At 37.3% G+C, this 16,554-nt stretch overlaps 1 protein-coding gene across 1 annotated transcript in view; it reads left to right on the top strand.

Annotated features, from left to right (window-relative positions):
- Positions 1-16,554, top strand: part of LOC117166673 (zwei Ig domain protein zig-8) — a 249,691-nt gene that overhangs the window by 138,399 nt on the left and 94,738 nt on the right. The window lies entirely within an intron of this gene.

Below are 16,554 nucleotides of genomic sequence, written 5' to 3'. Positions count from 1 at the left end.
TGTCACGTAAAATAAAAGAAAAAAATAGAAGATGAAAATAAAAAAGAGAGAGAATTTATTTACTAATACCTTGATTACACTGATGACAGTTTACTTTCGAACTCCAGCCGTGACTTTCCAAAACTGAAGCTCTTGCAACTCGGTCGCATCCCTACACGAGTGGTTATCTCATGAAGTAGGGAGGACCCCCGGGTGTTGGGTCTGGGCCCTGGACCTCCTGCTGCCGCGTGCACTCCCTTGCCGTCTGGTGGGTGACTGTCATCAGCCCATCAATTTTGAAGTGTGCCGGTCGTTGGTTATCGGTACGTCATCGGAAGCATTTCGCGATTGTCCGCTTGCCATGAACCTTCTCTGTACCTGTTCATTTATTACCACGTACTTATTGTCCTAGACATCGTACTTTTAACAAGCGAAATCCACGGACGATCAGAACCATTCGATTGGTCAAGCTATTATCGGTGAAGCAAGGGATTTTTCTTGAAATCCTATGGCAACGTTTCATCCCTGGCGATCCTCTGTAACACGGAAAAACTGGCAACCGCAGCAACCAGAGAGATATAGTTGGTTCAATTAAAAAATTACATCACTGAACAGGGAACGTGGCAACCGACATGCCGCTAATAACGCGGCTATTTTCACCACGATATTTTTCAAAGAACTACAAGCTCGGGGAAAAAATCACGCTCGATACCGGTTTAGTATAGAATTTTTGAAATACAGGCCCCATTCCACCCTACATCGGCACCGATATATACGTGTCTCTGGTCCGTACATATCGTACATTTATATACACAGGGTGTCCAACGATTAAACAGCCAAACTTTGTCGATATATTCTGTGCTACAGCTGCCTAAGTACGCTTTTGTTAATTTTCTAATTTTTCTGTTGCCTGATTCGATAATCAGGTACAGGTAATGGAAAAATGAAGACAACCTGTTAAGTTCGAGACGTAAGCCTTTTGAAAACAGCTGATAAACTGACCAAATTTTCTGAACCAAGTTGCTCCTGAAGACGAGCAATATTTCAAATTTTTGCCAAAACAAAGCTTTGTTTTACTTGGATATTTAACTTGAATACTTGAACGAATATCTTCTATCGTCTTGCATATCGTACGCGTCCTATACATTTTTGTGTTTCCAAAACTCTCGTAATCGTATAAAAATCCGTAGTCTAATTGTGGTGTAGGGTGCCGAAGAAATACTCGGCGATGTTCAATGGTATATTTATTAACGATCCTCGCTTACGACTCTTTTCGTACAATTCTCGATTCCAACTGACGATTCTCGTTTCTCGGTTACGGCTCCACTGTTACGTCGATCCGATTTTTTCTTTTTGTCGCCCCTCGATATCCCCACTACGTTGCCACGTACGCCTTCTTGCAAATATTCGGTGGAAGGACCGTAGGGATATCGATGGCTCGTTAGGCGTGTCGGCTTTACGCTTCGGTGATATCCTTTGTATCGACGAAACCGTTAGAAAGTTTCGTTGTCGAGTGCCGCTACATAATCATAGAATTTGATGGTTAATCCCTGGAACACCCTGTATATCGGTACATACATATATACGTAGGTATAAAAAAAGAGGTGGAGAGGACAGAGCAGGGTTTCCTGTTGTTTCCGTGAAATATTTGCCAGCGTGGTCTCGGTGTGTGCGGCCGATAAAACAAAATCCGATTAAACGCTTTGTTTTAGACACTTTTTTTTTCACCACGTAGCTCACGCAGATCGTGCCTGCGCCCTAATTGATTTGCCGAGTAATGGATCAGAGCCAGTGGCCGCACTGTCACCAGGGCTGTGTCCTGGCGTTGTCCGGTCGAAAACTATCATCGACCAATAATACGACCGAGAGTTGCGTGTCGTCGTGATGCAATACGCGACCGATCGAACAATTTCACGTGTCGATAACCGAAGAAATGATTGGGCTTACTCGTCACGGTTGTTCGGCTGTGCCGCGGATACGCTTGCGGAATACGGATATAAATTTCATAGTCGGAGGCCGCAATTGTTGAACGGTTTGCGGAACAAAACGCCGAGGCTGCTATAGGCCAGCCTAAATAACTCGATGGACGAAAGCTTGACAAACGTCAGCCCTGCACGCGGCGTCGGCCCAATTGTGGTCGCGCCGTTTGTCACGCAAAAATTCCTGCCATTTACGCGCAACCGAACCAAGTGGCAAACGCTGTACACCGACGCACGTACCACCCCACGAAATTTCGTTTGTCGCGGTCGCCCACCGACAGAGGTGTCTTTTAAGCCACGTTCAACCATCGAAAGAGCTGCCAAGATTGAATTAATGGAGTAGCAAATTTTGCAATGAGAGAATCTATTGGTTCCGTCGTTGTCGCTGAATGAATTAACACGATTCGGGGACAATTAAAAGGTTTAAATTCATCGGGGCACTTTAAAGTACCACTTTCATCGACACGTTCACTGATACGGTGAACATTGGTAACACACTAGATGGTTTTATTGAACTTTTTAGGACGATTAGATAAACAGAGATAAGATCAATGTTATGGATTAGCATATTTTTCAACGATTTAGACGACATTGTCAGGAAATTGGAAATGTACAAGAAATATGCATAGATGTTACGACGTAGATATATATCGCGATTTATTGCAACTTCCAGGGCAAATATCAAGTTTACATGGCGGTCGATTCGATGTGAAATACGTTCGGAATTCTGCAATTAATCCAGAATGACGAACAGCGAAATTATCGCGAGGATCGGGTAAAAATCAGCGAAAACTCAGGAACTGGAAACTAATGTAATTAGGTTGTAACTAGAAATTGCATCGCTTGTATAACTATGAGGTGGTAATGTTACGTACAATTTAGGTAGCCATAGCCTCTTCAGCACATGGTAGAATTCAACGCGAAACCACAAATAGTTTGCGATCGATTTGTTCTAATTTGAATATCTTCGTGAAAATTAACGGCAAACCAAGATCAATTAATTGATTCAATCGCCACACGGAGATGAAAATTTAACCACGGCAATGTAAAAAATTCTGTATATTTCTGCTTGGCAACATTTTTCTTCGCTCGTTTTATTCGGTACAATGGTAACAAATAATTTTCAGCTGATATATATTTCGCTTAAATCGAAGCTGTTGTTTGATCAGTTAAAATATTCGTATAACGAAACTAAAAGATTGTACGAGTTGGAAAACAGCCGATTGTATTATCAGCATTATAAAACGAAGTTGCAAGCTTCGATATATGTATTTAATATTTAAATTCAACCATAAGTTGTTTATCGTGTTTTTCCATTCATTGGTTCCGAATGGTAAAATTTAATAAAAATTCCAAACATGGAAAGTTAATACGAGATATTCAATATCCTTCCTCCTATCCGTATCAAATCTACATAAAGAGCTACGAAATTTTCATCAAAACGTTGTTTTGTAACGAAATTTCGCTAATATGGAACCACGGGACGTGCATAATTTAAAAGTTTCAACCATTCGCGACATCTGCGCGTCTCCTCAACTTTAAACAAACATTTTATATCCTAATTTCAGCGGCAGCGCGATCATGCGAACTAATCACATTATTACAAGAAGAGGTGAACGATGCTGCCATGATTTTCCAACAGATTCCAACAATTTTATCCAACTAGAAGCACAGCTGGGACTCTTTTTACACGGTACTTTTTATGTCCGATTCGCTTTTACCTGGTTTTTTAATCACGTGTTAAAATAGCCTTAAATCTTATCTCTGATCATGTAGAAATTAATTATAAAAAGAAAAACTAATCGAAGGTACACAACTAGCTACTAGAACGTTCTACGTAATTTTAAAGAACTCGTATGGCTCGTTATTAAAAATTATTTGAAAAAAAAGAAAACACAAAATATATGTCATTAGAACTGATACAAAACGAAGGATATTTCGAGCGACGAAAATAATTTTTTTCTAGTAATAACAGCGACGAATAAAATTTACTCGACTTTTGAAAGCAATATTTTTTTAATTTTCCTCGACATATTACTTTTTCTTTCGCGTGCCTATCGAATAAGATGTTGTTATCGAACACAGTTCTGTTGGGTTGGCAACTAAGCGATCGCGGATTTTGTCAATACCATCTAATGACAAAATCCGCAATCGCTTAGTTGCCAGCCCAATATTATTTTCTATAGTTTAACGCAAGTTTAATACCTTTTTACAAATCAATTGTTTCGCGATATTTTTTACGCGGTATTTTTACACGGTACGGATCCACCGTGTAAAAAGAGTGCCAGGTGCACCGAGAAAACACAAAATACCTGGGTATTAAAGTAAAATGAACTGGACGTGAATAAGTAGCCGGATTTGTGTATCGTCAGTTCTCGGTGAGACTTTAAAGATTCTTTCAAATGTTTGAAATTCCTGAGACCGCTGATTATCGTTCCAATCTGCAAAATGCTTGGAAATATCTAAAAGCTTCAGGATTTCTTTAACCTTCTGGGATAATTGGAATTCCTTGAAACTTCAAATTCCACCAAGTTTTTCGAGGTCTGTGGAACATCTTAAAGTTTTGAGATACTTCGAGACTGGAATTTTTGAAACCGTGAGAATTCCTGAAATTTCTATCACTCTTCAAATTCCTGAAACTTTCAATACTCCTGAAACATCTCTAAGATCTGAAATTTTGCGAATCTCCGAGATCGTTTAGGCCTTGTAATTCAAAGATCGTTCTATGCCGAATTTATGCTCAACTGTATCCTGTATCGCGCGATAGCTTGAAAAAAAGTTAAGCTCATCAATTTCAATTTTCCTACGTTGGAAACGATGTTTATTGGGATACTGGATTGAATTTTTCTGTATACTGTCCAACAAAATAGTTCATTTTTATTTCTCCTCGTGCTAATGAAATTCCGCGATTAAATGTGATTTATTACGTTCGAACTTCGTTTCTCCTTTATTTTTTAAACTTCATATTAATCTCGCCATTTCATCGAAACTTCGTCCTTTCAACTAGGCTATTAATTTCGTCCAGATTATTGATTTTATAGGACGATTGCCCATTTGGCTCTCAATTAATCGAAATACAATGAAAGATACGATACTATCGGTGAAACTTTCCGTTTAGATTTAACAAAACTTCGGTGGATCTTTGAAATTCGCTATTAACGTTAAGTAATGCCATGTCGAATGAATTTGTAACAATGAATAACACGATTTGCTATCTCGGTAGAAACACAGACGAGAAATTGAGCGAGAGACGACGGTAAATCAGAAACATAGAAGCTGCAACCCTGTGCTGCAAAGTTTCCATCTTTGAGGTAAACTTTTACGATACTTAGACGGTGACTTTTTTACGACTTCCTGCAGTAGGTTACTCGTCTATACCCGGAGATTCCGTTGCGAAACAGAGATAGCCGCGGAAATTTGTCACGCAAAAGTGGAGCTTGCATGAAAAGTTCCGCCAGTGCGTCGTAGAACTGCGAGTTCATATTGGTGCGTGCTGGTCAAGCATAAAACTGTGAAGTTACAGGAAAAAATGAAACCATAAATTTTTACGGGAACCGGCTTCGTCGCTTGTGGCAAAGAACAGTCGAGTGGAGAGTGAAAGATCGAAGATCGATAGCGTCGATGGTTCTACAAGCTGTGAGAAAGTTTGAGAAACTATGAATCGCTCCTTCTACCGTGCATTAATCACTCGCGAACATTCAATTAATTACCAATTTATAGGCAATGAGAAAGTCACTCGTATGTAGTTGTTATTTATTCGTTCAAAATATAATCGATATAATTAAATAAAGACAGCAAGGGAGCAAGTTCCGAGCATAGCTTTCGCGTCAAGAATTAATAAAATATGACTATAAAAAAAAAAAAAAAATTGATGACGAATATTCGGAGAGTAATCTGGAATACCTTCAGCGGTCATTGTCTCTTTTACGCAGTCTAACATTATTTTCTATCTCTTATTTAGGATAATTTATTCATAGTTTATGTTGGGGTTGACTGACAGAAGAACGAGTGGATGAATTTCTAATAGATAAATATATTGAAATAAATAAAGGTATAAGTATAAGTATAATGTATAAGTTTATGCTGATCCAGATCCTTACTCTCTTAGTGTCATAATAGGATGGAAAAATAGGGTGAACGTTCATATATTTATAGCAAAAGGATATTACCAAAAAAGTTAAGCTTATAGCTTTAGCTAAAGGCTACAAGAAACATAAACAGAAATCTATTTATTAGTTCCTTTGTTTCTAGACTTTTTAATCCAAAACGTAATTTAAAGGGCACAATAATACGGACCTCTCCTTATTTAGAATATTTTTGTTTCACTAAATTCTATTCTCTTCGTAACGACCAGTGCAGGTCGCGAATATACATAAATAAAGATGTAGAGTATGTCTTCAAGTAATTACTTCAGCATAAATGGTGGTAAAAAGGTTAATATTTTATTCACAGTTCATAAACGCGAATGTTTACGAAATCTAGAAAGAAATACCTAATTTTTTCCATTAGAAATCTATTTATTAGTTTCTTTGTTCCTAGACCTTGTAGCCCAAAATATAATGTACATTCAAAGGTACAATAATATGGACCTCTGCTTGTTTAGAATATTTCTGCGTAGTAGCAGTCTCCAAGTCCGGATATACATAAATAAAGATGCAGAGTTTTCCTTGACCTTTTATTATTTTCATTATTTTACATTATTTTCGTGGATCTACGGACCTAGATTTTGTCAGTTCTAACAGTACACTGATTGTAAGTAGCAGAAATTAAAATACCGTTTATAGAAGTAACATTGAAGTGTAATTTGACGCTATATAATTTCTTATGCGCACAATGAAAACTTATTCGGCAACGTTTCACAAGAAGAAACGTTTTACATTTTCTTTATATTTTCAAACAATTTTTAATTGTCGTATTTACGTGCTCCTTTTCGCTCCACGTGTTTCGACGCCAGTTTCTTGCCAGGTTCTCGAAAACTTTTTTAGCAGCAGTTCATAAGAGAGACGCACTGCGGTGTTGAGGTGGTTTCTCATTAAACTTGGTGTTTATTGAAATTTTATGCGTTCCGCTTTACATTCCTTGTTAGCGTAGGTTTGTTCCTTTTTAGCGGGTCAACGATAACGTAGCAAACTCGTTAATGAGAACGCGAAGCAATCGTTGCACTCGAAAATATAATACGTAACTATAATAGGAACGCGTCTTCCGCTCGAGCGACCAAGTTTCGCGAACGAAACCAGATTTCGCGGTGGCAATGACAGGAAGAAAGTTGAAACATTTACCAGATCAGTGCCAAAGGTTATTGTATGTTTGCTACACCCTGTATAAAAGAAATCTCGATAACCAAATGAATAACGTTTAAATTAATATTCAAACGTAAATATTTGTACAATCTGACAGTGGCATATCGTCGTATTTTTAAATTCCAGTTAACGCTAAAGTAAAAATGTCAGTGCGAGAATTTTCCTTTTAAACGTCATTCTCGTGTCTGTTTATTATTATAGAAACATAATTAATGAAATGGATATCGACAGTTCGATGATGGTATGATGTATTCAAATCGATCGATTTGGTTTAAAAAGCTTCGCGAATATCAACTTCGTCATTAGAGGTTCGCAGGATAACCATGGACTATGTGGAAATTGATTCCAACGTTTCATCAGCATTGCAGCTGGCCTCGTCAGATCTCATCAGCCACTGTTACTAAATTACATCCTCTCGTGTGTTGCTCCACGATGTATGTACCTTGCGCTCACGATATAAACTGATTATCATCAATTAGTAGATCAGTTTCCTGTTATCGGAAAAGTTCGTTCAAGAATTCTGGTCTCGAGTTCTTTCGAATATCGGCCTTTTTATTTTTTCCTCCAAAAATCATTTTTTTTTTTATCGATATTTGCCCTATATTTTGCTTTTGGATTTTAGAATGACACGAATCTCTTGATTTGCAATCCGCGCAAGTATGACTTTTATGAGATTTTAAGAGATCCTGTGATAACAACAAGTAATTTCCATTGTGCAACTCATTTTTGAAGATTGCATTAGTATTAGGTTGTCCGAAAAGTGTCTTTCTTTTACAGATACGTCTTTTACAAACACGAAACCTAATCTGTCGTGATCTTTATTTTGATAGAACAAAATGGATCATAGGTAATTCGATAAAATAATATAAAACAGAAAATTTTGTGCGTCTATTATTTCCTCATAAAACGAAACTTTCCGGGCGACCTAATATATGGATTAGAAATCGATACAAAAAAGTAAGGCAAATTTAATTTTCCATTCTCAAGTTTCGCAGTTATTCAAAGAAACGTCGAGCATTCGATTTAACGCGACGAAGAGTGGTATAATATAATTCAGAAAATAAAAGAAAATATAACCGAGCTCGCAAGACACAAACAAACGAGTTTATACGATTTATCTTGCTACTGATTCGTTAATATCGCGCCACGCCCTAAACATTCGAGTTCTGTGAAGCACAAAAACAGCATTTATCGCTTGTATCGGCCAGTCGCAGACCTATAATCCGGCGAATTTCAGCTTGATTTAAATTGTCACGTGCACGAGCAGTGCGAGAAAGAGCGCGCGAAAGTGTCTGGACGTCGTTTTAATTTGTGACGGAGGTATACACACACGCGCGCACACACACGGAGAGCACATGTCCGAAAACCATTAAAATCCATAATATTCGATTTTGTATGTTGATATCTTCGCGGTCCTGAACGTTTACCAGTACGCGTACCTCGAAGAAACGCTTGAGATAAGAGTTTCTCTTTAAAATGTGACAAATTAAGAGTTAGATCATGACTGTTTATGCATTTATGGGAAACTTGAAAATGCAAGCGTGCACACAACGTACATATACAATATCTGTAAGTAATCTGCAAGAATATATGAAATATCGAAAATATGTGTTAAAAAAAAAAAAAAAGAAAAAAGTGTAAAGTACTTGTTATAATATTTTCTGGGTGAAACGAATCTCCTTAGGTCTCATTTCGTGAATTGTATTCGCAAACATATGAACTGGCATAAACATCCGCAGCCAACATGCTGATGGTAGACAGGTGCGTAACCTAAATAGCGTGTAAATATCTACATTGCGTGGTAAATATGTACAAAGTAATTTTGTGATCTTTGTGAAGAGTATATTTATTGTTGAGGTTGAGGTTGACTGATTGAAGGACGAGTGGATGAATTTGTAATAGAAAAATATATTGAAATAAATAAAAGTATAAGTATAATGTATAAGTTTATGCTAATCCAAATCCTTACTCTCTGTGTGTTACAGTACAGTAAAAAAATAGGGTGCACGTTCATATATTTATAGCAAAAGGACATTACCAAAAAAGTTAAGCTCATAGCTTGGGCTAGAGGCTACAAGAAACATAAATAGAAATCTGTTTATTAGTTTCTTTGTTCCTAGACCTTGCAACCCAAAACATAATGTGTGCACCGCTCATTATTTAGAATATTTCTGCGTAATAGCAATCTCCAGGTCACGGACGTACATAAATAAAGATGACATACATAAATAAAATTTTTCTTGAAGTAGTTACTTCAACATTCATGATAAAAATTAAAAAAGAAGAAGCTGTGGCCCCCTGTTTCTGTATAAATTTCTAAAATTTCTTTCAAATTTGCTGGGTATAATAACGACAGTGGTTACAATGCTACTGAAATTTCAAAGCGTTTTATACAACGTACGAGACATGTACATAAATATTTTCCACAGTAAATGTTTAAATATTTTCGTGAGCCACCGTGCTCCTCTGTCTCGGCGTGAGAAAACACGGTCAGCCAAAATCGATGGCATAGATTGTTTCGCGCAAACTGGATATCGAACAACCGTCGACGCCCACCGATTGTTCGATTTCGATGCCTTGCCCGCGTTTCACGCGTCAACGTAGTACAGGAATTATGTCCCTGCGTGATTACTCTTTTTTTTTTTTTCTTCCAGTTGATTACCATTTTCGTTGCTACCGACACACGATGAGTCGTTTCGATTCATTTCGTCCCTATTCACTTATTGATTATTCGGATCCTTGGAATAATATCGGTATATCGACGAGTTATAAGTTGTACGTTATACGCTTCTCTTTTGCAATTTTGCACAGATTATCATCGCACAGAATAATCAGACGGCTGGTAGTTTGATAAATCGACTTATAACGTTTCTAATTTCGTGTATTATTTTTGATTCACGTTGTGAAAAATTGATGGCACCGTGGCCTTCCTCGGTGGTCTTCAGGCTACGCAAATAGATTGAAATTGCACAGACTACGATTCTCCGAATGATTTCCATAAAGGTAATCGTATAATTTCCGTTACAAGTTACCCAAAGGAAAACGTGCGTTCGTAACGCAGAGACGTGACAATTCCTAACACACCGCGTTCCAACACAGCAGGGGGTTGTTCCCCAAATGGACGAATAATGGGTTCCATCGGATATGAACTGTATCTCATGCGGTCTTTACACAATTTAACAGAAACGCAGGTTATCCTCGAAATTCGAGTAACCGTTTCAGTTGGATTACTTCCAAACGTTACGAATTTTATGGAAAACGGTAATCGAGGAAAATCCAAGTGACTCGTAGCTTGCAGTAAAATCGCTATTAGTGAAAGATTTCTAAGGAATAATGATAAACGTTGTTCGATTCTTGATAACCTACGACAAAGAGGAAAGGATGAAATGAAAAAATAGTTCGATCCACCCCCGTGCCAAAATCAGAGAAAACTGGGCGAATATTTGCGATACCGTCGAAAGCCACTTCGCGCGAAAATACTGCTAATTACGTTGGATCATCGCCAAAACGTTCGCTCGTAGAAAATATTTTTGAATCGTTGTACGTGTCTGGCGGCGTGGCATCGTCCGTATTGAAAATTCGCTCGTAATTTACCACTCTTCGGTAAACTGTGACAGGGCTCCTCGTAACGTCTTGTCGACCGACGATTGTTCGAATGGAGTCGAATGGCCTGATAGCAAAGAGGTAGATCGACGTGGTTCAACCACAAGATTTTATTATTTACATAACATATTCTTTGATCGAAAGATCATTTTCAACGAAGCGACCCAATTTTGTTGCTGGAACATTTTTGGAGAATTTCGTTCGTTTTGGAAAATTCGTTCAATTTATCCTTATATGTTCATGTTAAGCTAAACTCCAAAAGTCGATCGCTTAAAAATGAAATCTCCGAAGAATTTTACGAGACGAGGCAAAAATTTTGAGATCGAATTTTTTAAATTAAGCGTAACGATGGGATTAAATAATAAATATTTATATAACATAAAAAGTACCTCGTGCTGTTACTTAGTTCGTAATACAATTGTAAAAGATAGGAAGAGTGTGTCTTCTTCGCCATTTTGATATTGAGAATTTCTACGGTCGAGTAGTCTCGGAGTTTCATTTAAATCGTTTACAGACAGAAAAAGTCGAAATTCTAATTAGAACTTGGAAACTTTGGTATCGTGGCAGAAGTCAGCATTGTGAAATGGATATTGCGACATGCAAACTTTGGAAGGATTAATACATACAGTTTCCTGGCAAGGTTGCAGTTTCCAGATTCTAATGATTATTTACATTTTTCTAGAAACTTTATTGAAGCGCAACGCCTACTTTCGTAAATAGTGTTTTACATATAAATATACGTATAAATAACTGAACATTTTTTACAGTGTTTATCTACAATAATGAACTCGTAACAGCATTTATATTACGCTGCTATAAACGGACGAATTTTATTCTACATTTTGTATACACTTTTTCATGCAAAGTATTATTTTGCAAAAGAAATACCGATGCGATGAATCAATAAGCAAATACTGCGTTAATATTATGTTGTATTAAATATATTTGCATGAAAAGAAATGTTCATCTACAAAATTACTTCATATATCTATGAATCCCACTTTTTATTAAAATTGTCGCAATCAAAATATTAATACAATCAAGCACGTGGAATTAAATATTTATTATCATTGAACACAAAATAGGGTAAAATTTCACGTATGATAGTCTTTAGGATTACAATAATAGATGCTTTAAAAAATTCCAATATTCAGGTTCGTATGTTTCTCGTTAGAAAAAAACAGACAGACACACATCGAGTTACCGATATTTTAATTTTTACTTTTTACTTCTTCCAAAGACTTGTTTTTACATCTCTACGGTATTATCGATATTCGAAGGAATTTACAAAGACCGTGCATTTGATAAATTCGAAGCAACGTTCAGTTATTATCGTACCCTGTTGGAAAGCTTTGCGTGATGTATACGTCAGCACTGGCTGCGACACGGGATTATTCTCCCGTTGGAGAACTTTATCGCGATCGAGGTAGGAGGGCAGTCATTAAATCAACGTAGCTACTTTTCCAATGAAGTATTATCGCGAGAGGCGATCGGATGAAATGCATTTATTCGTGATGGATTTGTCTTTTCATCGGGACTTTCGGAAACGACGTTAGAAATAGTACAAAGAGCCTGCACTGCTTCTTTATTTGTAGAGTTGAGAGGTAGCTGGCGAATGGAATAACAAACTTGGAAAATCGAATTCAACATCACTTTGGGATTCGATGTCCTCTTCCCTGGGCGACTGACTGTGAATTTCCTACTGAAAATTTTGAATCTCATGCGAAACTTCGCGTACTTTAATTCTTTTCGACGTTGTTTCGGCATTCTTTGTTTCTGTTTTAATAGGAAGCAATTGGAAATGAAAGACGATCGACGATCGAATTCAGTGCTTCGTAGGATTATTGTCTTCGATCTTCTGTAATTTTGTTAATACCTACATAGCTTGGTTAATCGTACCGTAAAAGTTTACAATTATAGTCTTTTACTATGATATTTGAGTTTATTGATTTCAGTAGATAGTTTGAATCGTAATAATTTTTAATTAATTGTTGGATGAAATGATTCCGAGGCCATTTGTTATATTTGAATTTCTTAATTTGAACAGATGGTTTAAATCGTAATAATTCTAAACTAATTTTGAATTTATTCCACTTCGGTACAGCCGTGGTAATACAGTGCACTTGAGATCGATGTATCGTTATAAAAATTTTCAGAATAACCGGGAAGAATAAATCCGCGTTAAAGGAGATATTCCTTGTCAGCTACTAGAGAATGTCGTCAGCGAGATTCTTCTCGTGGACGAGTTAAATCCTATGGGCTTAAACAAATAACTTCGGATTTCGCAGACGTTTATACGCATAAAGATACTCATCTACTTTGTGGAAGTTGAGAAAACACGCGGCCATTTAAAACGCGAGATTCGCTCGAGTTGCTGCATTAAAAGATCCGTTTACGAAATAAATTACATCCAATAGAGTGCTTAAAGTACGTGTACGTACAAGCTTTCTGGAACTCGTGGCACCGTAATTAGGTATTTGTTATTAAACGTTACTCACGAATGTTTATATGCTATTCAAGTCTCTACGGTTTCAATGAAATAGAAACTCGTAAAATGCTATCCACACACGTATCTTAGCGATTTTCAATCATTTAATATACAATAAAAAAATAAATCATAATATAAAAGTATTCTGTGACACAGAGATGCTACGGACTGCGATGGAAATAAAAGGAAAAAAAGTGTAATATTTGGTTGGCAACTAAGTGATTGCAGGTTTTGCCAATAAAATAAAATTTTATTGTATCGTATTTGGTGGTATTGACACCGCCTATTGACAAATATATTGACAAAATTCACAATCACTTAGTTGCCAAGCCAATATTACGAAAGCAAAGTAGGAAAATTTTAGTGTTGCAGGCAAAAATATATGCAAATAAAGATTCGATTCACGTTTTACTGTTCGCCCTTGCTGCTTAAAAACAGTAACTCGATGACAACTAAAGTGAAAATAAAAATTGGAGAAAGGAACGTTAACCGACATTAGACGATTAATCCGCGACTTTCCATGTCCTCCGTCGTTCAGAAGAGAAACTCGATAGCGATTGGAATTGAAATAAGATTTGAAAAAGAAGGAAAAGGAATGGGAGATTGTGAGGCCACTCTCCTTTCAGGCGCAAGGAAATCAGCCGGCAGCGAAAAAAGGAGAATCCGCGAGGAAACAGGGGCAAGTGCAATTGGCGTGCGATCGGAAGCTCGTTAACGCGATAAAGTCGTAGACGTGGCTCGCGTAGGAGAATTTAGCAGCCGTGGCGTAGATCGGCTCGATTGGATTCCACGTATTTGATTAAGCGACTAGCTGCACTCGATCTACGTGGCAGAGGCTTGTGAGGCTGCCTTTTGTGAGCCCGCAGCGAGTCGATCGCTTAATATCTGTCATCCTTCCTAGAGACTGTACGTGTAGACGATCACGCTGCCACTGCTCCTACGTTTCGGGATAAAATCGATAAAATCGTGAATTAATATCTGCCACCTTCCTATTCTGCTTAGAATTCCACGCGTCAACTTTTCATTCACCAGCGATGAAAAGTGAAAGATTCCGGCCTGTCAGGAATCATGCGAAGGTGGCTGTTTTCCCGAATACCATCGACCTTGTAACTTATCCACCATTCTCTGAATTCAGCGGCTAATGGAAATTTATAGAAAGTGAGAGAGGGAGAGAGAGAAAGAGAGAGAGACAGAGAGAAAGAGGAAAATTTCAATGAATTCTGTGTTTCTTCAAGAGAATGCGACTGACGGGATTAAGAAAACAAGGAATAATCATTGTTTGGAAATTTTGGTTTGCAGTTAAATATCGGTTGACCGTGTGATTTTCTAGGTTTACCAGTTCATTCATTCATTCGTTCCTTTTTGCGGGAAAAAACAAACGTGTCTCTTTGATCTGCTTTGAACACAGCCTGTATGTCAACGCGTAATCGTATTTGTGTTTTCTCGTTTGTCCGTGAATTCCGACGCAGATGCTTTTCTCTGCAAAATTTTCCCGTCTACGTTGACAAACATTGACTCGCCTTTAGATTAGATTGGATCGTCAACATTTACTCACGATCACCTTGCCATATCACCGGCAACCGTGTTTAATTCCCAGCTAAAAAAGCTCTTTGATTTAAATTTATACTCGATTTCTGTTTATTTTTATCTTTATCCTCGTCCAACTTTTATCCCCTTCTCCTTCTAAACCTCGCTATTCCTACCCATTCTTTTAAGTCTTTTTATTTCACTTGCTTTTCTTCCGTACAATTTTCTCCCTTTATTCCTGTCCCTCCTTTTTCCCTTTCCTCCCCCTCTTATTCTTCTTCTTCTCTTCTCGACTTCCTACATTTCGAACTAAAAGTCTTCGCGTTCTTTTGCCGCGCTGAGAGGGCTTACAAGAACATAAACTTATAAAGGTATTGCGACGCACACGATGCTGCAAGCGAAGCCAAAGTCGAAGACTGACGGCGCTCTCTCAACTTCCACGAATGGTTTCGCCATTTCCATATTCATGATGCCAACTTCCAGAAATGATTTACCCTCGTCTTATATCGAATTCACTATAAACACGTCGGAAATTACGCGATCGGTCGCGTTCTTATTAAAAACATTCGTCCAGGTTTTTTTTGAAGAGAATTCGTGTACATAGAAAATCTAATTTTCCACTGATTTCCACACGAATCTCTTGTAGCTTGTACTTGTTTCACGACTATAAAACACATAGTTAGTTATATGTTTCGAACGATCGAAAAAATGTACATATGTAATTCCAGTAAAATGTGTGACAGAATATTAAAGAGTTTGGTAAAATTGTTCACCGTTTGATTATAGTTGATAATGAACGATAATGGTTAACTATAATTGATATACTGCAGCATACCGTTAGACAAAAGACAAAATAAATGTATTGTCTATTCAACGATATGTACACTGAAATATTCAATTTCAGTGTTAACAGAATGGAAGCTCGTCTGACTAAGTTTGAATCATTCTACTGTCACTTCAACCTTCGCAGCCTTCGTGCGTCCATTCCTTTCTTATGTTTATCGATTATTTTTATCAATCTGTTTGCATTAATTTGGGAAAACGGGTTTCTCGAATGTTTACTTGTTCTCTCAGATCATAACTAAACAAAGTAAAGTTGCAAATAGATAAGTTTAAAGCATTTGTCTTTAAATTCATTAATACGCCTATGCATTTGACAACATCCCGCAATTTACTCGAACCTACTTCAGGAAAACCATCGATGTAGGTACATTGTTCATTTCACAAACTTTTGTTACTAAATTAACACGTTGACCGCCACGACACCCGTATTCGGGTGTCAGCAAAGTTTCTGGTCAGGTTCAGTAACCCATATTCAGGTGTCGCTCATTCGACTACTTGCGAAGGATCGTCGAAGGTATTTGAAAAGATATTCCATAATAATAAACTGTTAATTAATAATTAATTGTAATAATAGTTGAATTGTTATAAAACAAAAATACGAAAATGGTTTATTAAAAAAATTATTTAGAATGTAAAACTTTAAAGCATTCTATACATAGCTGAGGTTGGTCGGGACAATTTGGACAATAAGTTGTTGTTTTCTTCAAATTCTTTTGTGCCTTTGTTCGGTCCATTCGACGTCTTTTATTCGCATAACGTAGTTTGCACGCGCGTCTAATGCTTCTTCCGGAATCGTTTTTCCGAACGGCGATATTCTGCTGACTCCGTCGAAGAC

The sequence above is a fragment of the Bombus vancouverensis genome, chromosome 4 (genome assembly GCF_051014615.1).
Source record: "Bombus vancouverensis nearcticus chromosome 4, iyBomVanc1_principal, whole genome shotgun sequence".
In the NCBI taxonomy this organism is placed as follows: domain Eukaryota; kingdom Metazoa; phylum Arthropoda; class Insecta; order Hymenoptera; family Apidae; genus Bombus; species Bombus vancouverensis.
Note: the sequence above shows the minus strand (reverse complement) of the source record. Positions and strands in the feature narration are given on the sequence as shown.